The sequence below is a fragment of the Felis catus genome, chromosome F1, assembly GCF_018350175.1.
Source record: "Felis catus isolate Fca126 chromosome F1, F.catus_Fca126_mat1.0, whole genome shotgun sequence".
In the NCBI taxonomy this organism is placed as follows: Eukaryota; Metazoa; Chordata; class Mammalia; order Carnivora; family Felidae; genus Felis; species Felis catus.
In genome coordinates, this window is record NC_058384.1 from 26,644,169 (window position 1) to 26,669,413 (window position 25,245).

The following is a 25,245-nucleotide window of genomic DNA, read 5'->3' on the forward strand; positions in this document are numbered from 1 at the left end:
TCCCTGCAAAACTCTATCCTTGCCTAGACTGGCATCGGTTTTGCCCATCCCACATTCTTCTCCATATGTCTATGTTGTTATGGTGACTGTTCAAGGACGGGCTAATGTCCAACTGCAATTTGACAGACAGGCTGGTTCATCTTGAATGTAAACCAAGACCAAGGAAAACACTCTGCTTCAAATATGGAATGATCACTAAGTCTGCCAGAGTCCCTATGGAGGAGTCAAAAGAGCCCATGATCTGGTGTCAGAATCTCAGGGTTCAGGGTACAGTTCTTCCACTTGCTAGTCAAGTAACCTTTGGCAACTCTCTTCTCTTCTCTAGGTCAGTTTCTTCCATGAGGATAATAATATAATCTGTTCCTCAGAAGTCTGTGGTGGGAATCAAATAAGATAGCATCTGGGAAAGAACCTGGAGACTGTGAGTTTACTTACATGCCAAGTAAGAAGAGGAGAAAACTAGTACTAATAAGCACTAGCAATCTCCATTACACTATAATATCTGTATTGTGATATAACCCCAAAAGTAACACAAAGCCATATATTCCACGTATTCCAGATAGTCTCTGGAAACAAATATATCAAATACACTGAATATTGGCCAATTTAGTGGGGTATTAATTAACTGCTGAAACTAGCAACATCATAATATATACAGACACAGGTAAACAGATATATTTTATGTAAAAGGAGAAACCCTAAACATTGTGACAAATGATCGATTCACCAAAGGATCTTGATGATTTGGAAAACAAGACCTCAAAAATGTAAACTGTGGGTGAGTCCTAATAAATTACAGAGCAAGCTCACATCGTAGACATATCTATCTCTACAGTCATTTGATTAATGGCACACCTTCCCACACTAGCCTTTTAGCTACATGAAGGCAGAAACCACCCTTGCTTTATTCAGCACTGTACCCCTAGCACCTAGCCCTTATAGGCATTCGGTAAATAGTTATAAAAGGAAGGAATGCATGGGAAAGAGAGGGCAGGGGCAGGAAGTAGAGAGAAAAGACGCTATGCAGTCTCCCATACTACAATTTTGCTATGTGGCACATTAGTCCTCTTTAAGAGTTACCTTCTGCAAAAAACCTTACAACTACACTGAGTGGATAGAAGTGGTTTTAAGGGGCTTTTACCTGCAACTTTCCAATTTGCTTAAATATTCATCTTTACTATTCTGCTTTAGAAGCTGCTTCAAACCTCCACAGGATCTGCCCGACTTAAAGAGGGAAGGAAAACTCTTTAATAAGGAAAGGGGACTTAATACGTGATGTGCAGAAATCATCAGAAAAAGACAACAGATTCATTCAACAAATATTTATTGAGCACCTACTATGTACTGGGAACTGAGAAAGGCACTGGAAACTCTTTATGATATCACAACAGGAGTCCAGGAGGAAACCCAAGAGGTTAGACCCAGCACAATTAAAAAAAATGTTTTAGCACAGTTACTTTTTAATATAAAGTAAGAATTACTTCTGCAAGACTATCTTGAGATTCCTTGAGCATTTGTGACTTTTCTGGAATTTATTACTTCTCTTACTCCTTCTACTTCCCTAAAGCACACAGATAAAACAGACAGACAGATAGACAAAGACAAAACAAGTCCTTTTTCTGAGGACCTGAAAGGGAGTAGAAAACAAAGGACAGAATACCACTCCTCAGATAGTGTCTGGAAAAAACACCCATTAGGAGTCAGTAATGGTTACAGCGGGAGAAAAACAAGTATTTCCACCCCCCTGGACTTGCAGAAACAGAGTCAAGGTCCACAACTGCCTGACCTGGGACAAAGAAGGCCTGGTGGGCAAACATCTAAGAGACCACAGGTCTCTGAAAGGTATCTGTCCAAACCACTGCAGCATCAGGCTCAGACAACTCAATCCACAATGCTGCAGAAACTTCTCCACTAGCCTCATTTCCATCAAAACACTTCTCAAGTATCAGTCTCAGCAGCACCAGGAGTCTTCAACTAGAGTCTGATAATATCCTTCCCACCCACGCAGACCCAGATTACTTGAATTGATTTCCTAAGAAGCCCTCTTTTAAAGAAGAGTAAGTTACTGCCGCGGTAAAGTTATGGGTGGGAGATAGCAGCGTTGGTGCAGCCAGATAGAATCTCTTCTCTGATCAGAGTCCCAATACCAGTGCATGCTTGCAAAGACACCAGCTCAGCAGCAGTCCCTCACTCTTCAGCTGGAAGCAGGGAACTCTGTACTGGGAGAGCCAGTCTGAAATGCCACATAGACAAACAAGTGCAAAGCTCTGAGCCCGGCATTCAAGGTCTCCATAATGTGGCCTCAGGAAGAAGGAAAAGCCTATACCCCTAAGGGCTTTGCATGTTAGCCAGGCATGAGCCCCTATGGTGGTGGCTGTCTGTCCATTCCAGATCCTGAGCTCTGCCACACCTGTCTGCTGGGGCTGGCTCCTCCTAGGGGTCAAGTCCAGATGTCAGACCTGTGTCAGAGCCCAGCCTCTGTCTAGCCACCTCCTCAGCTGTGATCAAAGATATGGAAGATACAAAGAAGCCCGCCAACACGTAGAAAGATGACAGGTTACGAGCTGGACATTCAGACACCAGTGGAAATGAAGAAGGACACACCGATGACTCCAGAGCCCATCTGGTTTCTGAAAGCTTTTATACTCTCTCCTTCATTGTACCAAAATCTCTGTACTCTGTGTTCAATTTTATGCATTTTCTTTCTGGTCATTTATTGTGTATTTCACCACATAACTACTAATAATGATATTATAATTAACCTGTTTTTTAAGCCAAAGAATTCATTGAGAACAAAATTTGCATTTCCAGGGATAACATGACCTGAAGGATTTTTTGCTCAATAAATACACAACAGAGTACAGTGTGGGCAATCCCAGGTGTGCAACTCAGACTGGTGCCCCTTGGAGTTGTGCAATATGACACAGAGCACTTGTAAGATTAGACCAACAATTACAACCAAATCGAAACCGCCTGCATACCTCCAATAAACTAAAAAGAAAACTCATAGTGGGGCGCCTGGGTGGCTCAGTCACCTGAGCATCTGACTCTTGATTTCAGCTCAGGTTATGATGCCAGAGTCGTGGGATTGAGTTCTGCTCAGCATGGAGACTGCTTAAGATCCTCTCTCTCTCTCTCTCTCTCTCTCTCTCTCTCTCTCTCTCTCTCCCACACTTATGCTCTCTCTCTCTCTCTAAAATAAAAAATATAAATAAAAACCCTTAAAAAGAAAACTTGTAGCAAGCATTATGGTTACCTCTTCAAGACCCTGCCATTCCCTACCCTTGTGAAGTATCTGCACAGTGTGGGCAATGGGCTCCAGGGTGGATTCTGGTTAGATTAAGCCAGTCTGGAGAATCCCATCCTTTCGCCAGTGATGAAGTAAGAGGAGGGCACATGACCCATTTAAGGCCAATGAAATATGAAGTAAAGCTTACTGGGGCTTTTAGGAAAATTCTCCCAACTTGTAAGGAAAGATTTTGGGGGAAGTGCCCTGTCGTCCCGCACAGATGTAAACAGTGGAGCTGTTTACCTCTCCACCAACCTAAGAATGAAGCTCCCACCTGCAGAAAAGCAGGGCCAAGACGATCACAAGCAATGGAAATAAAGCCACCAGACTCAGTCAACCTGGAAGCCACCCCTCCTCTACACCACTAGCAATATGAGGCAATACAGATACTGATGGTTAAAGCCCATTTGTTGGAGTTACATTTTCTGTTACTTCTACCCCAAATATACTAACTGAAGGGGCCCCCACATGCTCTACACAATGATAAGATTTAGTACTCCACAAGCCCACAAAACCACTTAATTGTTTTGATCACAGCAGAGGGAAAGTCCCCTCACACTCCTCCATATATGGTTTGGTTGTAATTCATCTTTTATACATAGACATTGGGACTTAAGTCTTGCATAAAATTCTCAAGACTAGGATTTTAATTCTAAGAATCCTTGGTATAATGGGAAAATGACTTAGCCCAAATAGAATAAAGTTAAATCCAATCGAGCAAGCAGTATGTTTTAGGTAGGGAAGGAAACACTGCATTGGATTGTATGGAAAAGGACTTACTGCAATTAAATACAGTATAAAAGGATTTAGTGGTCATAGTAGGCACTACCACCATCATCATTATCATCAATAAATATAATGGCTAATATTTATTGAATTTTGATTTTATGCTAGATATTCCAGCAAGGGACTTTCATGGAATAAATCATTTAAAGAATTCATTTAATTCTTGAAAAAGTCTTATGAAACAATTATTATTAACCCAGTTTTATGAATGAGAAAACTAAGACTTAAAAGGGCTAATTAATATCCTCAATGTTAGGTTCATACTGTGGTTAAATGGTAGAGCATCTGATCCATTTTTGACCCCAAATGCCATTCTGTCATCCACTGTACCAACTGGGCTTTAATAATGGTAGTACTAAGACAAGAACAATGGTAATGATAACTTTCACTTAATTGGACTCATATTCAGGACTAGAAATTCATGTTTATTAACCACCCTATGAGATAAATATTATTACTATTCTCATTGAATAACAGAAACTTACCTAAGGTCACCTAGCCAGTAAACACTGAATCTGGACTTCAATATCTGATTCCTCATCCAATGTCTCCTCACTTGAAAGTGAATGGGATTGGGGCGCCTGGGTGGCTCAGTCGGTTAAGCGTCCGACTTCGGCTCAGGTCATGATCTCACAGTCCGTGAGTTCGAGCCCCATGTCGGACTCTGTGCTGACAGCTCAGAGCCTGGAGCCTGCTTCAGATTCTGTGTCTCCCTCTCTCTCTCTGACCCTCCCCTGTTCATGCTCTGTCTCTCTCTGTCTCAAAAATAAATAAACATTAAAAAAAAATAAGTGAATGGGATTTCGAATGGTCCTATCTCTTAAGTACAAGACCATCTGCGTCTTGTCTTTTCTTTCTTCCTTCCTTCCTTCCTTCCTTCCTTCCTACCTTCCTTCCTTTTCTTCTTTCTTTGAGCCTCTGCATGTTTCAGTGGTTGTATGCACGTGTACATGTATGTATAGGGGGTAACAAGTCCTACACGTTTATGACAGATTCTACCCAGTCCTCCCACAGCTTGGCTCTGTGCTTTATACAGGTCTGTGTAGAAGATGTAGAGCCATGGTCAATGGGACACTCTAAATAAGCACAGCACTTTGTGGGAGCAGAGCATGCTCTTGGCATGGCACAGAGTCCCAGGCATCCCCAGGCAGCACCCATGCAGGATGATCACAGGACTGCCCAGATGTGTGGAAAAGGGGAAGTGACACTTGAGATCATGGCATCACGTGGCAAGAATCAAGGAACTGCTCTGCTCTGGGTTGAAACAAGAAAGAAATGGACAAAACAAGCTTGGGGTCTTTCCAACTCCTTCCTTAGTCCCTGAGCTCTTTCTCGCCACTACACCTCCACCCTTTAGCTGCCAGGACCCTGGTATTGCCGCCTGGCTGTTGCCAAATTTCCTGCATGTCTTCACCATAATGTTTTACAAAAAAAAAAAAAAAATTCCCCATTACTACAGAAAATTTTATCCAAAAATTAAAACTGGTCTGAAAACAAGATGTTTTTCTGATTTTCAAAGTTTTAACAAATATGGAACGTCTCATATAATTACCTGTGTTGGAAAAAAAATAGAATTATATGAAATTGGGAAGCACCAGAAAGACTGGACCATGTAATCACCACACACATGCTCCAAAGTAGTTTACCCTGTCTTTCTTCTACCTTTTTTTTCCCACCTCGAACTTGAGTTCCCCAACACCAGGCTCTCAGAGGTGAAATCAAAATCATTGAAATACCTTAGCACAATCGAAGGTGTCAGTGCCCCAGGGAGAGTGGGCTCTTTGACAGCCAGGCACTGATAAAAGGACGTGAGGCAAGAAGAGGGGCCTCTGCTAGTCTTGATACCATAAAAATATAGGACTGCCCATTCCATCCAACACATGTTTTCCATGCATTTTAGTCTGATTTCTATATAAAATTGGTGTCATTTTCACTGGAACTAGTTGAACTCTAGACGATACGGAATCTCTGTGGCAAGAAGATCTTCCTTAGCATATAAATTATAAATATGAATTAACTCCTTTTGAGCCAAGCACCATACTGTAGGCTTTATAAGCCTTCTAGCTAATCTTCTCAACAGTCCTTAATTTTTTTTAAATGAACTGAAATCACATACTCATTCATCTGATCCCTTATTTATACAACACACTTATGACGAGCACCTATTACATGCCAAGCATTGTGCTAGCATTAGGGCCAAAAACAGACCAGTAAACCAATCCTGACGGGCCACTGTGGTAAGGGCTCAAATGGGAACAAAGAATAAGTGATTTCAGAGTCCACAAAGGGCACTGGGGAGTTGCAGAGTTTGCTTGAAAGATAGGATATTTAAGCTTAGAATGTACATTATGTAAGAATGGGCCTGGCAGAGAGGCTGGGAGTTGGGGTAGGTTGCAGTCAGGGTAGGCCTCAGTGAGAAAGTGACCTGAGTAAACTTGAAGAAAGAGAAGGCATGAGCAATTCAGATATTCAGGAAGACAGAAAAGGAGGTGCCAAGACAGTATTGAAGGAACATGCCTAGCATGTTCCAGGAGCAGCCAGGAGACCATGTGGTTCCAACAGGAGAAGCAAGAGACAGAGTCAGAGACATACTGGGAAGGGCTGATACACAGAGGCCCTTTGCCTTTTGCTCTGAGTGAAATGGGAAGCCACTGGAAGGCTTGAAGCGGAGTTATGACATGACCCTAGCTACTACTGAGAATAGTCAGGGATCAAGGTAAGAGGCCAGGAGATCAGTTGGCAGCTATTACAATAATAATCCAGTAAGTGTGCCTGCTTCCTCTCTGGAATCCTGGGCAGAGACAGCCATTCAACGTGTTATGATAGGTAGGAGTTCAACACACCGCAAGGAAAAACGGAGGGAGGGCAGGCCTGGGCAGTAGCAGGGAGAGAGGTCTTGAGATAGCCTGGGCCCACCCCCTAAAGCTCCCATGTCTCCTGAGTGGTGAAGAAGAATCTCTGAAGATTTCCTATCTGTTACACACACTCCTGCCCACCGAGAGGAGCAGGGGGATCTTGCAACTGTCCTGAAGGGGCTCAAGGTTCAGATAAGGACCAGCAGCATGGCGGGGTGTGCAGCTGCTGTAGCAGCCAAGACGCCAATGCCCATTCACAGGGAGGACACCTACATGTCAGCCATGGCCAGTCTGCAGCCAGCTCCTGCAAGTCCATAGGCCTGATGCCCCACCCCAATACAAGGGCATGTAAGCTCCAAGAAGGAAAAGGTGGGGGGCAAAATATTAGTTAATTGCACCTGACTGGCTCAGTCGGTAGAGCATGTGACTCTTGATCTCAGAGTTGTGTTTTAGCCCCACACTGGGTGTAGAGATTGCTTACAAAAATTCTTTTAAAAAGAATGATAAATTGCGAATTAACCTGAAAACCTCTGGCCAGAACTAACAAAAACAGGAACTTATAAAAATGAAGTTGTTTTCCATTAATGTAGCTAGGGACTCAGAAATCAAACAGGTTTCTAGAACTAATGAAAGCTACATTTTTATAACCTGAGTTCTGTGGCTGTGCAAATTCAAATCTGCTTCCAATGTATCACTGAAAAGAGCACTGAGATAGAGCATAGAGATACAGTAGATCTAACTCCATATGATTTATCTGGATCATCTGTACTATCCATTCTTCGGAATGATCAGGGCAGAAATTCAGCAATGAAGGTTTTAAATATTCAAGGTCAAGTTTTAGGACTCCACCTGTAATTTGTACAGTCTTAATATGGGTTACCATGGCATTGATTGTCTTAGCTCCATTCTTGGCAATGATATATATAAAATCATGATCTGATATGCTAATTATATTTTTACTCTTTTTTTTCAGTTTTTTTAAGACTTTATATTTTATACCAATTTTAGGTTCAAAGAAAAATTGAGAGGAAGGCACAGAGAGTTCCCATATACCTCCTGCCTCACACATACACAGTCTTCCCCCATTGTCAACACCCCCCATCAGAGCGGTACATTTGTTATAATTGATGAACCTGCATTGACACGTTACAATCACCCATAGTAAAGAATTTACATTAGAGTTGGGGCACCTGGGTGGCTCAGTTGGTTAAGCATCCCACTTCAGCTCAGGTCATGATCTTGCAGTCCATGAGTTTGAGCCCCACGTCGGGCTCTGTGCTGACAGCTCAGAGGCTGGAGCCTGCTTCAGATTGTGTCTCCCTCTATCTCTGCCCCTCCCCCATTCACACTCCATGTCTGTCTCTCTCTGTCTCTGTCTCTCTCTCTCTCTCTCTCTCTCTCTCCCTCTCTCTCTCTCAAAATAAATAAACATTAAAAAATTTTTTTTAAGAATTTACATTATGGTTCACTCTAGGTGGCCTGCATTCTGTAGGTTTGGACAAATGTAGAATAACATGTATCAACCACTATAGCATCATACAGAGTATTTTTTACTGCCTTAAAAAAAGTATCGTTCTGCCTATTCATCCACTCCTAACCCCCACAACCCCTGGCAACCACTTGTCTTTTTACTGTTCCTATAGTTTTGCCTTTCGAGAATGTCATATAGTTGGAATAATGCAGGATTTAGCCTTTTGGGATTGACTTCTATCACTTAGTAATATGCAGTTAAGGTCGCTTCCTGTCTTTTCATGACTTGATAGTTCACTTCTTCTTAGCCCTTAATAATACTCCATTGTCTGATTACCATAGTTTATCCATCCACTTACTGAAAAATGTCTTGCTTCCAAGTTTTGGCAATTACGAATAAAGCTAAAAACTTCAGTGTACAGGTTTTTGTAGGGACATAAGTTCCAGCTCCTTTGGTTAAATACCAACAACCTTGATTGTTGGATCACATGGTAATACTATATTTATTTTTGTAAGGAATTGCAAAACTATCTTCCAAAGTAGCCGTACCATTTTGCATTCCCACCCGCAATGAATGAGTGTTCCTGTTGGACCAATTCTTGCTAGCATTTGGTGTTGTCAGTGTTTTGGATTTTTACCATTATAATAGGTATATAATGATATCTCATTGTTTTACATTTTTCCTGTTTTTAATAATAAATCCTCACCAATGAAAATCATCTAGCACACCATCATGTGGGAAACATTGTCCTTGTTGACAGGCAGGCTCTACCTACAGTGAGTAAGTCATCCAAGGTTTTAATGCTGAACATGAAATAGAGGACATTAAAGATTACCTAAGCTATCCTCCCAGTCACTGCTCAAATCAGCTCTAAATGTTCCCTGCACAGGCATTCAGCCTATGTGTGAACACCTCCATTGACAGGGATCTCACAACCCCCAAGGCAACTATTCCAACTTTAGATAGCTCTATTAGGATGTGCTTTCTTATTCTGAGTTGAAATCAATGTGTGTCAACACAGAAATCAATGGACTGTGAGGAAAAGTAATTCATTCACCTCTGCCCGCTGCTGACACTCTAGAAAAAGAGGATGTAATCAACAATAAAAACAATGAAGAGAAGCCAAAAATCAATGCGTCTCCTGTCGAAATGGCTCTCCACTGAAATAATTCAGTGTTTTCTCAATTGACTCAGAAGACCACAGATTTTTCAGTGGCTTCTTTTCCTTCCTCCACCTCTTCCTTTAAAAAAAAAAACCTTTGAACTTTTTTTTCCCAATGAAAAGCTAATTGTAACTTTCCTGCAAGCCATTACTTTTTGATTCAGGTTATTTTGGGAAGAATCAACTCCCACAACTTCAGAAGAAGGGCACAAAGGGCACAATATGAGGATGAATGTTTAAGGGATTCAGAAGGTGGCCTGAGGGGACTCACTGAAAGATCAAGGTTCACCTAAAATCCATAGAGGAGATGCTCCCTCACAGTCATGCCCTCATAGTGTAGACAGAATTTCTGAAGTGATATTCTGCACAGCAAGACCACCTGGAAGGAAGAGAGTTCTGTTTCTAGTTCTCTCTCTGTTGCTGTTTGCCCTTTGATCTAGCTGAAAAGCTGATCTGTAGGGATGGGGTACAGATGTAAAAGAGGTGCCTCGTTTTGCTTGACAAAGTGAAAGTCCTTGGAAACTAATACAAGAGTAGGTCCAGCCGTGCTGTTCAGACATCTTTCTTGAAAATGAGACCGAATGGAAAGTTGTCACGTTGTCACAGTGAAAGGTGACCCAGGTTGGGTGTGGGGGGGGGGGGGGGCAGAGAGGTGTTAGTGCTCCATAGAACCCCAGTCTCCTTCAATAAGGCCCAAGGAGGGAGAGCACTCCCCACACACAGCCCAGCTCCAGCTGCCAGGAGGACTTCCCTCCAGAAGTCACAAAAAGAGATCGTCCTCCTGGCCCTTCTGCCCTTTCCTGCATCCCTAGCTTTCCCATTTACCAGCTTAATGTCAGTAAGTAAGTTAGCCCCCTCTCTGGGCCTCAGTTCCCTCATCTGCAAAATGGGGTTATTGCCCTTGCCTCCAACAGATTATAAGGATCAAATAAGATAAACGTGAGAAAGCATGTTTTAAGGAGGAAAGTGTTATCACCTAATTTAAAGTTTTATTGTATCTTTTTCCTGTTTTTAAGGAGGAAAAGAATGGTTGTTCCTCATACTCCTGAGACCTTATGAGAAATGGGAATTAAGCTGACCCTCCCCTCAGCTGAAGCATCTGGGCAGAGCCTGTGGTCTTCATAGGTGTGGAGATGGCAGCCATTTGATTTTACAACTGACTTCAGAATAAAGAGAAGTCAAGAGTTAGCCCTCTGCAGGACCCCTGTGGCCTGTGCAGCCCCATAGAAGTCTGGGGTTGAAGCAACAATGGAAAACTGAGCACCAAAACAGGGATAGGAGGCCTAGGAGGAAGAGGTCACTCTCCTGAGCCAAGTGCCATTTATATGGCAACATTAGCACACTAGCAACAGGCTAGCTAATTGATTTTTTTCCTGCTACAGGAGCACCTGTTTCTGCAAAAATGAGGTGGCCACCAGCTCTGTCATGGTTGCTAGGAGAGCATCCAGGATCTCCAGGGTTACTTTGTCCCAGCCAATGGGGCAAGGGCTTTTTGAGAACCAGGAGAGTGCCCATGGAAACTGCCTGCAGGACAAGAGGGGCAAGGGTTGACCCCATGGTCAGGCCTGCACCTGGAGATTCTAGAGCTGAGGAGCTGGGCAGGAGATAGGGAGGACAAGAAGGCAGAAGGGGAGGGATGCCAGTTCTGAAAATGGATTCTAAGCATCATTAATATGACCATTCAAAAGCTTCTCTCACTCTCCTCCTTCTCTGGAGCCTTCCCAGTGGGCTCAAGAGGAGATTAAGTCACCTGGTCCAGGCAGGATTCTGGGCAGCTGAGGGGTCCAGGGAAGAGTCCTAACTGCTATTTATTTTAGTGAGATCCAGTGAGCAGAAAGGGAGCACAGGAGGTGCTGAGGTGGGGCTGATGCTCCTGCCTCTTCCAGAAACATTCTGAGAGCTCCCACAGGCCCCTGCCCTTTTTGACTGTGTATTCTGGTCAGCTCTTCAATTCCCTCATCCAAAGACAGAAAGCCTATCTTCAGAGCTCTGAACTACCCTAAAAGTCCCAGCCATTCTGCTCGCAAGGTTTTTCCATTTACAGAGGTTTTCAAACCAGGATGAACAGGTAAGTTATACTCCTGAAATAAAGAGTCCAGTCTTCTCCCAATTCCCAGAGGAAAAATTAGTTAATGGAACGAATCTTCTCAATATTAAGATTTCTCTTCTGCAATTTTTTTCTTAAATTCTTGAGATGTTACTCCTTGTCTACATAAGAATGTGGTGAGTGATTTTGTCTGTTTTATCATAAACTATTTTTAAAAATTGTTTCTTCTTCTTGGGGCACCTGGGTTACTCAGTTTGTTAAGCATCTGACTCTTGATTTTGGCTCAGATCACAATCTCACAGTTCATGAGATCAAGCCCCACATCAGGCTCTGCATTGTCAGCACAAAACCTGCTTGGGACTCTCTCTTTTCCTCTCTCTCTGACTCTCCCTCCCTCTCCCTCTCTCAAAATAAATAAATAAAACTTTTAAAAAGTAAATAATTAAAAAATAAAAATTGTTTCTTGATGAAGAATAATTGACATAATATTATATTAGTTTCAGGTACACAACATAGAGATTTAATACTTATATACATTTTGAAATGGTCAACACAGTAAGTCTAGTTATCATATGATACCATACAAAGTTGTTACAATATTATTAACTATATTCCTTATGGCTGAACATTGCATTGCATGTCCTATTTATTTTATAACTGGAACACTGTATCTCTTGATCCCCTTCACCTATTTCATCCATTCCCTTCTGGCAACCATCAGTTTGTTCTCTGTATCTATGAGTCTATCTCATTTGTTTTTCATATGAGTTTATTCATTTGTTTGATTTTTTAGATTCTATATATAAGAGAGATCATATGGTATTTGCCTTTTCTCTGACTTATTTTGCTTAGTATACTACCTTCTATGTCCACCTATGTTGCCACACATGGCAAGAATTCTTGGTTTTATGATTGAGTAGTATTCGTGTGTGTGTGTGTGTGTGTGTGTGTGTGTGTGTGTGTGTGTGTGTGTCTGGCATCATCTTTAGTCATTCATCTATCAATGGACACCCAACTGGCTTCCATATCTTGACTGTTGTAAATATGATGCTGCAATGAACATAGGGGTACATAAGTCTTTTCAAATTAGTGTTTTTGTTTTCTTCACATAAATACCTAGATGTGGACTTGCTGGATTGTATGGTATTTCTATTTTTAATTTTTTAAGGAACCTCCATATTGTTTTCCACCATCGCTGTGCCAATTTACATTCCCACCAAACAGTGCACAAGTGTTTCCTTTTCTCTGCATCCTTTCCAGTGCTTACTATTTCTTGTCTTGTTGGTAATAGCCATTATAACAGGAGTAAGGCAATAGTTCATTGTGGTTTTGATTTGCACTTTCTTGATGGATAATTATGTTGAACATCTTTTCACATGCCTATTGGCTATCTCTATGTCTTCTTTGGAAAAATGTCTATGCAGATCCTCTACCCATTTTTATTGGATTTTTTATATTGAGTTTTATGAGTTCTTTATATATTTTGGGTTTTTTTGTTCTTTATATATTTTGAATGTTAACCCTTTCTTAGATACATCATTTTCAAATATCTTCTCTCATTCACTACACTGCCTTCTCATTTTGTTGATGGTTTCTGTCATTGTGCGATTTTTTTTTTAGCTTTATGTAGTTCCACTTGTTTACTTTTGCTTTTGTCTTCATTTCAGGTGACAGATCCCCACCCCTGAAAAAATCACTAAGACCAATGTTAAAGAGTTTACTATCTATGTTTTCTTTTAGGCATGTTATGGTTTTAGGTCTTACAATAAGTCTTTAATCCATTTTGAGTTTATTTTTGTATATGGTACAAGAAAGTAGTCCAGTTTCATTCTTTTTCATGTAGCTGTCCTGTTTTCCTAACACCACTTACTGAAGACACTGTCTTTCTCCCATTGTATATTCTTGCTTCCTTTGCTGTAGACTAATTGATCATAAAAGTGTGGGTTTATTTCTGAGCTCTCAATTATGTCCCATTTATCTACATGGCTATTTTAGTGCCAGTACCATACTGCTTTGGTTACTACAGTTTTGTAGTATAGTTTGAAGTCTGAGAGCATATCTCCAGCTCTGTTCTTCTTGCTCAAGATTGCTTTGACTATTTGGGGTCTTTAAGTTCCATAAAAATTTTAGGATTATTTGTTCTAGTTCTATGAAAAATGTCATTGATATTTTCATAGGGGTACATTGAATCTGTAGATTTTGGAGAGTAGTATAGACATTTTAACAAGACTGACTTTTCCAATCCATCAGCAGAATATCTTTCCATTTGTTTGTTTCATCTTCAGTTTCTTTCACCAACATCTTAGAGTTTTCAGAGTGCAGGTTTTCACCTCCTTAAATTTATTCCTAGGTATCTTCTTTTTGATGCAATTGTAATTGGTCTTGTTTTCTTAATTTACCTTTTTGATAGTTCATTATTATGGTGATAGAAATGCAACAGATTTCTTTATATTCATTTTGTATCCTGCAACTTTACTGAGTTCATTTATTTGTTCTAATACCTTTTGGCCGTCAGCTTTAGGATTTTCTATGTATAATATCATGTCATCTGCAAATAGTGAGTTTTGCTTCTACCTTTCCAATTTAAATGACTTTTATTTCTTTTTCTTGCCTAATTGCTGTGGCTAGGATTTCCAAAATTATGTTGAATAAAGGTGACAAAAGTGGACATCCTTGTCTTGTTTCTAATCTTAGAAGAAAAGTTTTCAGCTTTTCACCATTAAGTGTAACATTAACTGTGGGTTTGTCATATATGACCATGTATGTTGAGGTACACTCCTTCTATATACACTGTGTTGAGAGTTTTATCATACATGGTTGTTGAATTCTGTCAAATGCTTTTTGTGCATCTATTGATATGATTATATGATTTTTATCCTTCATTGTGTTAATGTAGCATATCACATTAACTGATTTATGGATATTGAACTATCCTCACATCCCTGGAATTAATCCCACTTGATCATGGTGTATGATCTTTTTAATGTATTGTTGAATCCAGCTTATTAATATTTTGTTGAAATTTTTTGCATCTATGTTCATCAAGAATATTGACCTGTAATTTTGTCTATTATAGTTTCTTAGCATAAGTTATTTATTTTAGGTTAAATAGATCTTTGTTTCCATGTTACTCTATGAAGAGTAGATGTCCCACTATCTGGACAAGTTATGAGAACAAAAATTCTACTTTTAACTTAAAGCAAAAGGAATCACCCGGAAGGTGCTTTTACTGTGGCCACAGTTACTCATCATCATCAAAGTTACCAAAGCTATCAAAGCCATGATTTTTTAAAACATATACCATCTGGGGGACCTGGATGGCTCAGTCAGTTAAGCGTCTGACTCTCGATTTTGGCTCAGGTCATGATCTCACAGTCAATGCACATGGGGCTCTGTGCTGGGCATGAAGCCTGTCTAAGACTCTCGTTCTCCCTTTCCATCTATCCCTCCTCCTCCTCCTCCTTCCTCTCTCTCTCTCTCTCTCTCTCTCTCTCTCTCTCTCTCTCTCTCTCTTTCACCTCTCTCTCAAAAATAATATATATATATATTTATATTTATATATGTATACACACACACACACACACACACACACTATCTAACAAGCCCAACTGATGATACTTCACTGAGAAACATGGAGCAATCAGAAGATAATTCCACAAACTCTCATAACCATATCTGCCCACATACCACATAGTTATCTTCCCAAATAATGCTATAGATAAAATCCAGCCTGCCTCCATCTAAAGTCAACCCCTCCTAGGGGCACCTGGGTGGCTCAGTAGGTTGAGCGACTGACTTCAGTTCAGGTCATGACCTTACAATTCGTGAGTTTGAGCCCCACATCAGGCTCGCTGCTGTCAGCCTGTCAGTGCACAGCCCACTTCTGACCCTCTGTCCCCCTCTCTCTGCCCCTCTCTTGCTTGCACTCTCTCAAAAACAAATAAACATTTAAAAATACATTAAAGTCAACCCCTCCTTCTTGACACAAGTTCTTATCTCTCCCACTCAAGGACAGTACTTTCTCTTCTATATAATCAATTTTCCACTCTCTATTAGACTATTCCCATCAACATACAAGCATAGTGTTATTCTCTCATCCTAGGAAAAAACGCTTCCTTCTCCAGCTATTACCCCATTTCTTTGCTCCTCTCTGCAGAAAACTCTTCAAAAGAGTTGTCTATACTCATTGCCCCAGTACTCCTCTTCCCACTATTTCTCACATCAACTTCAATCAAACATTTCTCTTCACAGATTTTGTTAAGGTCACCAATAATCTCCACATTGCTAAACCCAATGATCAATTCTTCTTGTCATACTTGGTGTGGTAATCAACTTCCAAAATGACTCCCCACCCTCTGGTACTCATGCTCTTGTGTCATCTCTTCCCAAGAACATCCAGAGGTGATGGTATAACACTTCTAAAAGTAGGTTACAGAAGACCATTACTACCCTCTCAGGTGCTCTTTTACACTCTCTCTATTTCTCTTGGATCACATGAGAAGAAGCTGCTACTATGTCATGAGGCCACTCAGACAGCCTATGGAAGAGCCCACATGGTGAGGAACTGAGATATCTGGACAACAGCCAATGAGGAACTGAGGACTTCCAAAAACTACAAGAATTTGGAGTAGGATTCTCCAGCCCCAGTCTAGACTTGAGATGACAGAAGCCTCAGATGAGAGCTTGACCACAACCTTGTAAGAGATCTTGAGTCACAGGCACCCAATTTAGCCACTCCCCGATTCCTGACCCTCAGAAACTCTGTGATACAGTAAATGTTTATTATTTTAAGCTACTAAGTTTTGTAGTGATTTGTTACACAATAGGTTACTAATATAACTTGACTTGTCACATCATTTGACACAGTTGATCACTCCTCCCTCCTTGAAACACTTTCTTAAGTTCAGCTTCCATTAAACCACCCTTGGTTTTCCTTCTACCTCACGGATCACTTCCCCTCAACTTCCTTCGCTGATTCTTGTACTTCTGCCCAACTTTTTTAAGTTAAGGAGGCCCAGAGCTAGCCCTGGGTACCTTTTCTTCTATGTCTACACTCACTTTCTTGGTGACCTCATCCAGCTTCATGACTTTAATTATCACCAATTATATGCTGTCAATTCCAAAATTTGTATTTCGGCCCATTTCTCGCTCCCAAATTTCTGACTCATATAACCAATTATCTGCATGACTTTTCCACTTAGATATATAATATTAGCACAAATTCAACCTGATCAAAAGTAAACTCTTAATTTTCCCCACCCAAACTGATTCCATATTCTTCTTTATTGATGGCATTCTCCTAGTTATTCAGACTATCCTTGATTCCTATCTTTCTCTCATACCCCATATCCAATCATCAATGAATCCTATTGATTCCACCTTCAAGAATATGAGATCCAGTTGCTTCTCACCTACCATTGCTACCATTTTGGTTCAAGCCACCATCATCCCTCACCTGGACACAGCAATAGCCTTCTAACTGGTCTCCCTGTTTCCACCCAAGCCTTTCTGCAGTCAGTTTTGGATACAGTAGCCAGTGTGCAGTGTGATTCCCTTAAATAGGCAGATATAATCATTCCTCTCTACTCAAAATCCTGCGATATATCCTCATTTTATTTAGAGTAAAAGCCAAAGCCCCCCCAACAGCCAGCAAAGCCCTACATAGTCTGGCTCTCTCTTACTCCCCTGAATTGGTCTCCTTCTATTCTCCCCTTACTCTGCTCCAGCCACACTGACCTCCATGCTGTTCTTGGAATATGCCACACACACTCCCACAGCATCTGCACTGCTCTTTCTTCTGCATGGAGTGCTCTTCCCCTAAATATCATTATGATTCACTTCCTCATCTTAAGTCTTTGCACAAATACCACCTTGTCAATGAAGCCTGTCTTGGCCATCCTATTTAATACTGCACACTGCTCCCACCCCTAGCGGCCCCAAGCCTCCTTATCCTACCTTTATTTTTTCCACAGCACTTAGCATCTTTTAACACACTAGAAACTTTATTCATTTATATTATTGTCTATCTTCCCTTTCTAAAATTTAAACTACAAAGGGCACGTATCTTTAATTCACTGTTATGTCCCAAGCCCTTAAGATGGTGCCTGACATATAGATGACACACACACACACACACACACACAAAACCTTGTTGAATGAATGAATTTATACCTACTATCTATAATTATTATTAAAGCCTCAGAATTTTTTATTATCCACATTTTAGAGATGAGGACACTGAGGAAAAGGGAATTAACATTTCTCAGGCTTACTATGTGCCAGACAGGCTACATACGTTATCTTATTTATTCCACCTATTTTTCAAGGCCCAGAGAAGTTAGGTAGCTGTCTAAAGTCACACAAGTGGTGAGGAGTCAATTCCTGATGTGAATTCAAGCCCCTGAGGATACCATTCTTTCAGTAAACACTCCCCATACCCTAGACTGGTCAGGAATCAAAAGTCACATGAAACAACTGTCTTTGGCCCAGAGAATCCACCATATCACAATCCATGGCATCCCTTAAGGGTCCTGTCTGAAGGCCAACAGTCAATCTCTACCTTACTTTCTGTCCCCAGGTGCAGGCACCAGTCCCACCTGTAACACATGGTGACTGACAGAGACACAAACAGCTCCAGCCCCTCAAACCCACAAACCTGGGAAGAGGTTCTTGGTATTCACTTTTCAAAAGTTGTAAACATTTTTTTCAAACATTTGAAATATCAGGGCTTTCAAAGCCTTTAAGGCCAGATGAGTACACACTGGCCCACAACTTCTTAATGCCTCCACCAAAAAAGAGCACTAGCCCTTTATCAGTCCAATCCTCAAAGACGTGAAGACAGCATAAAATCAGTGAAGTCACTCACAACCAATGGTAATAAGAATTAAGGCTGTACTGGCTCTTTCAACATGCCAGACCTTCCTGAATGCTTACATACATTACACTTCTTATAATCTTCACAAAAACACTCTAAGGGGGTTACTATTATTAACCCCATTATATAGATGAGAAAAACTGAGGCATGGGGAGGTTTGGTAACATTCCTAAGGAACCATAATTAGTAAGAAATAGAGCCAGAATTTGAGCCCAAACAGCCTACCCCCACAGCCTGTATTTAACAGATACACCACACTTCAGCATGAAAGCGAGCGGAACATGTAAACAACACCTGCAGCTGTTGAAGCCTCCAGCACTCCACAGAGCAAATCCATTCATGCTCACAGACAACACCTAGAATGGAAGCAAACTGACATATCTTCTAATAGAGCTATCTACATTTAACTCCCTTATCATTTCACAAACCCCATCCTTACCTTTCTAAAGAACCAGCCCTCCATCTTCCACTACATCAGTCATTTACTATTCATTGATAAACATGACATTTCAAAATTGCCACCATCACCTACCTATATCTTCAAGCTATCCTTTCTCAGTCTGCTCCCCATTTCAGCCCCTCTCATGACCGGTTTTCTTTTCTGCCAGTTACCCATTAATTAAGGGAAGCTTTCTTTTGCTCCAAGAGCCACAATTTCATATTTGCTTCCAGTGATGGTACTGCTCTGTCTTATTCCTAAAGCACTCCCTTTCAGGAGGCTCATTAATCATTGATCACACATATTTCCACCTGCCTAGCTTTTCCTTCTTTTTTAAACACTGACTGCTTGAGTTTTAGGATTGCATAAATTGCCATTCAATGGATGTTGGTCGGTCATCCACTCTGTCGCTGACTATAGTGGTGACATCTCTGAAATCTCTCTTTTTGGAAAAGCTATGATTTTACCAAGAAGTGAAAGCAATTTTAAACCTTTTAAGATGTCTAAAGAGAGAGTGATCCCTGTGGGCTAGAGGAATCAGAAGGATGGAGGAGGTGAGGATTGAGATGTTCTTAAAGAATAGAAAGAATAGGAAGGTCGGATTTGGCCAAAAGGAAGCTTATATGCAAAGGTAAGAAGGTTGAAGTTAGTAAGGCTTAGTCAAGTATCAGAAAACAGATTTCCAGTGGCAAGGCACCTGGGTGGCTCAGTCAGTTAAGCGCCTGACTCTTAATTTCAGCTCCGGTCATGATCTCACGGGCTCATGAGATTGAGCCCCACGTGGGGCTCAGTACTGACAGCACAGAGCTTGCTTGGGACTCTCGCCCTCTCTCTCTGCCCCTCCCCACACTCGCCTGCTTTCTCTCTCTCTCCCTTTCTCTCTCTCTCTCTCTCAAATAAATAAACATTTTAAAAGATTTTCCCTGTAGAGAAAAATGGGAGGTAAGATCAGAAGATCAGATCATCTTAATGTCGAATGAAAAGACACTGAGATTGTATTCTGGAAGCACCAAACTGCCTGGGCTTTACACCTTCTGTGCTGACCTGCCATGTAATTTTCTTAAGAATAATATTCTGTGCCTATCATCCTATGGTCAACAAGAGGCTCTCCTTCATTTACCCAGCACTTGGCCCAGGGTAGACCTGTCTCTCCACCACACACACACACACACACACATACACACACACACACACACACACACACACACACACCTGTAATCATTAACCAGATTCCTGGGCTATGGCACTTTCTGACAGACAATTTCAGCAGCTTTCTGTTCCACCTAGGAGTCAACCCCAGTCTGCATATATTATTCAACCAGAGCCTTGAAGACATTCCATAAGCCAAGAATTTACTGCACTCTATTTTCCAGACACAGTTCACTACAGGACTGCCTTGGCCCCTAGCCCCACATGTGTCCCGACCCCTACAAGGTGTTTCAGAATACCAGGGGGAGCTTGGTCCACCTGTGACTCATCCCTGAGACACAGCGTCTCCAGGTCCGGGGTCTCCTCAGTTTTCACCTACATGGTGAGTCCTAAGCTGAGCTGGTTTTCACAAAGAACACCCCAGGATACAACTCACAATCCCTAGAGTGGGTTTCTGAACCCAGGCCACTGGGCCTCATCTCTAGACTTCTGGACCCTGCCAGAGAGCATTCCTGGGGCTGTGTGGTTATGACTCCTGCCATGGGATGAGTTTGTCCCACTCTGGTTCATATGATGAAGTCCTATCTCTCAATGTGACTACACTGGGAGACAGGGTCATTAGGAAGTAATTAAGGTGTCAGAAAGGATGAGATCATAAAGTGCAGTGCTGGTCTGATAGGATTAGTTACCTTTTAAGAAAAGACACCAGAGAGCTCTTGCTCTCTTTCTCTCTCTCCCTCTCTTTCTGCCATGTGAGGCCACAGCAAGAAGGTGGCTGTCTGCAAGCCAGGAAGAGAGCTCTCACCAGACACCAATTCTGCCAGCACTTTCATCTTAGACTTCCAGCTCCAGAACTGTGAGAAGTACATGTATGTTGTTTAAGCCACCCAGCCTAAGGTGTTTTGTCATGGCAGCCCAAGCTGACTAAGACAACTCCTATTTCCAGAGTCACACCCAAGTTACAGACCTGGGGCTGCAAACACCCAGTCCTAATATAGTAATGCTGGAAATATCAGCATACCAGATATCTTTATACAATTTCCCTTTTGCTTATTTTCATTGAAGACTCCACATGGTCTCAAACTTTTCTGGATCTCCATCTCTGTCCTCCACCTCTATCTCCGGAAATATCACCACCCTCCTCATTCAAATCCATTGGTGCCCCCTGTGACTGTCCCTGGACTGATTCACTCATCCGTGCTAATGCAATAGCTAGTAAGTTCTTCCTCCCAAGTAACACATATGCTAAGAGTCTACCAAAGGCAACACTATATATGCCCGAAAATAAAAACATCTTACATTTTACCTGGTAATTTCAGGTGTTTGACAAGCTAATGGTTCCTTAGGAAACCCCAAAGCACAGCCCACAGAACCTTGCCCTAAAAATCTAAAGGTGATCACCCAATGGGGGATGGGCAATCAGATCATTAGGAATGTCTTGGTTTTTCCAGCTTCTCTCATGGGGTTCTCTAGTGGGCTCCTTCCCCAGCTTGGAAAGAGAAAGGCCAGACTTTACAAACAGCAACACAAGTCACCCAGAGTTTCCCAGATACCTCTAGCAGCAAGGACTGAGCAAGAAAGGGTGTCAGTAACCACCCTGATATGTACTGGTGGGCCACAAATGACTGGCCATCACAGCTGCCAGCTTGTTAGCCCCTGTGGCCAGCCCTTATCCCACCCCATGTGCATACCAGACCTCAGATTGGGTAGGAATAAATTGACCCTGCTCTGTAACCCTGACCTTGCCTTCCTCCACTTCTCTCTATAAATAGACAGATTGCCCTTTGAAGCAGATCAGTGCCAGCCCCCAGCCACACACATCCAACCTCCCCCATCCCCGGTGCCTAGCCCCTAGCCTCCATCCCTACCTAAGCACAGGGAGTCAGGGTGAGTGGGGAAGCTGCCTCAAAGAGAAGACAATGAGGAGTCTTGTGGAAACCATCCCTGATGACATAGTTGAGGTATTTTTTTTTTCATTTTGGTAACATTGACATACATAAAATTCACCACTTAAAAGTATACAATGCAACAGCATTAAGCATATTCACAATGTTGTGCAACCATCACCAACTTACAGAACTTTCTCATTACTTCAGAGGAAACTCTACTCATTAAGCAGGCTTTTGCCAATCCCCCTGCCCCAGCTCCTGCAACCACTAATCTGCTTTCAGTCTCCACAGATTTGCCTATTTTGGGTATTTCATATAAACAGAATCATACAGTATGTGTCCTTTTGCCTTTAGTTTCTATGATGATGTTTTGAATCTGTCTTTATGCGTGTCTGATAGACCCAAACATCAGCCATAGACAACCTTGGGAAACATGGCCCACCTGCCGCTAGACATAGAAGGTCGGCACCCCTCAGCCTAAGCACCCCAGTCAAGGTCCTGTGAAGCTTCAAGAGATATAAATCAAAGGTGAAGGCACAGCTTGCCCAAATGAAAGTCTTCAGCTTAAAGGAAATAACAGAAAGGCAAAGGAAAGGCCCAGGACAGGCAAGGAAGGCTTCATGGAAGGAGCAGCACTGCTCTGTCCCGGAAAAATGGTCAGGACCACAGGGACAGTATTTAACCCCAACACGTGCATGCTCCCAAAACTCTACCTCCACCTCCGACTTTGCCCCTTAACTTCTGATTTGTGCATCCAGCTACCCACACGGCAACTCCACTTGGGTGCCTGATAGGCGTCTCCAAATTAACACTTTTGACTTCCCTGCTCTTTACATTCTTACAAATCTGCTTTTCCATCATTGTCTCTTGTCTCAGTAAATGGCACCGCTGTTCACCCAGGTGCTCAAGTCAAAAACCTTGGGAATCATCCTTGATTTCCCTCTTTCCTTCCTTAACACCCCACATTCAATCCATCAGCAAACTTACCGGCTCCATCTTCAAATATATCTAGAATCTGACCATTTCTCAACAACAGCATCAATGCTAAGCTGCAACAAGCCACCATCATCTCTCACCTACACTACTGCAACAGCCTCCCAACCCACCTCTTGGCTTCCACCCCTGTCCCACTAAAGGCTATTACTTACAAACAATTAGCATGATTCTTTCATAATGTATTGTTCAAAACTTTCCAATGACTTCTCATCACATTTAGAATAAAATCTGTAACTTCAGCCATCACCTGCAAGCTCACCATGATGGGTTGCTAATTGCTTCCTTTATTGCTATCCCTCTTCCTTTATTCACTGTACTTCAGCTACACTGTCCTCCTTGCTCTTCCTGGAACATCTCCTGCCTCAGGGCCTTTGCACTTGCTGTCTTCTCTGACTAAAACACTCTTCCCCATGATACCTGGCTTGCTCCTCTATTCAGATCTTTTTCATGTCACTTCCACAGAACAGAAATACCTTCTAAAACTTAAACACCCCCTTTCATTGTGTTTTATTTCTTTACAGTGTTTTATTTTTCCAAGAACTAATAATTAACTTGGCAAAATAATGTATACACATATACACACATAAATGTTATTTTCACAAAATTGATCATTACTTGGTAACAAATAAATATACACAATATGTACATACACACATATAGATGTATGTACCTTCCCCATTAGACTATAAACTCCATGAGGGCAATTTGCTTACCTTATTCACCACCGTATCTTCAATGTATACAATAGCGTCTGGCATATAATAGAAACTTATTCAATACTTTTAGCAAAAAAATGAACACGAATGAGTGTAAATTGGGTATGATGGGGCCACAAAGAGAGCATTTGTGCTATAAGAAGAAGTCAGGGAGTGGGAGGAAACGGACCTCTTCTTCAAACTCCTTACCTTAAGGTGATAAAGGTCTTCATTACCTGGCCCCTCCCATATTTCTGACCGCACACATTTCATCACATCCAATCCATGGTGCCCTGGTCACTTGCCCAGCCCCCATACACTCTGCACACAAAACTGCTGCTTCCTGTTTCCCAGACAGCCAGGCTCTTGTACCCCTCTACATTTTATACTGCCCCCTCTGTTTTCATTTCCCTTCACAGTTTTGTTCTCCTGCCATTGTCTGCTCACCCTCCAAGCTTGGCCTGGGATGTGAACAGCCTTCCTAACAGCCCCAGGAAGAGCTGGCTGCTACCCCCTGCTCTGCCCCCACCCATGGTACACAGAGTTCTAATAGCACATATCACACTGCATTATAATGACCTGTTTACGGGTTTACCTCCCTTATTAGACAGTGAGCCCAAGGGAAGGGGTCCCATTTTTACATTTACATTAATATCCTGCTTTACATTTAAATGTCTCTTCCCTTGCACAGAACTTGGTTATTACCAGGTATCTCAATCCTTGATGAATAAATGATTCAACCAATTAACCAAACTAGAATTCCTCTTAAGTTCACCAATCTTTGCTAATGGCATCCCTCTGTCTAAACCAATTATGACTCTCAGAAAGCCACAGAATTGTCACTGGTGTTAAAAGTGAAGCAAATCTTCAGACACTTTCTATGTGTATTTCAGGGCTTAGTGTGAGTATTTCACAGCTCCCTCATACCTAACTGAATAAACTCATGAACAGCCTTTAAGGTCTTCCATAATCTGGCCTCAACCTGCCTTTTTTTGACATAACCCCTACCTAACACCCATCACGGTCTTTACATTCCAACAAACCAAAGTTCTCGTCTTTCCCAAAATGTACACTTTCCAAAATCTCTGCTTTTCCATTGGTTGAGAATCTTCTTTCTTCTCTCCCATCACTGCTTTTGAGATTCTACTCAACTTCAACACTATTTATTTGTTCATGCCACAGGTATTCACTAAGTGTGTACTACATCTGGCATCATTCTAAGTGCTGGAGACGTTTATAACAGTTCACGCAGCTGAATGGGACACATAAGTCCCCTTCCTTCATGGGGCTTTCCTTTCAAGTGAATATCTACACACTGCTTTCACAGAGTTTATAATCTAGTGGGGAAGAAAAATGTATGGGTTGGGGGTGGTGCTGAGAGGAGTGGGTGTGTTTGCCAAGCAATGACTAACTATATAAAAAAGAATATTGATTAAGCTGTGTAGTGAAATAGAATGTGATAGGAAAGGGGCACTCCTCAGCTTGGGTGGTCATAGAGGGCCTTCCTGTGGAGGTGATATTTGAGCACAGACCTGAATGAATTCAGGAAAGACAACTAATAAATAGCAAACAAATAAGTAAGTTTGATTATGA

The 25,245-nt window shown here is 41.7% G+C and overlaps 1 protein-coding gene across 11 annotated transcripts in view; it reads right to left on the reverse strand.

Annotated features, from left to right (window-relative positions):
• The window catches only part of CACNA1E (calcium voltage-gated channel subunit alpha1 E), a 654,182-nt gene that overhangs the window by 394,768 nt on the left and 234,169 nt on the right, over positions 1-25,245 (reverse strand). The window lies entirely within an intron of this gene.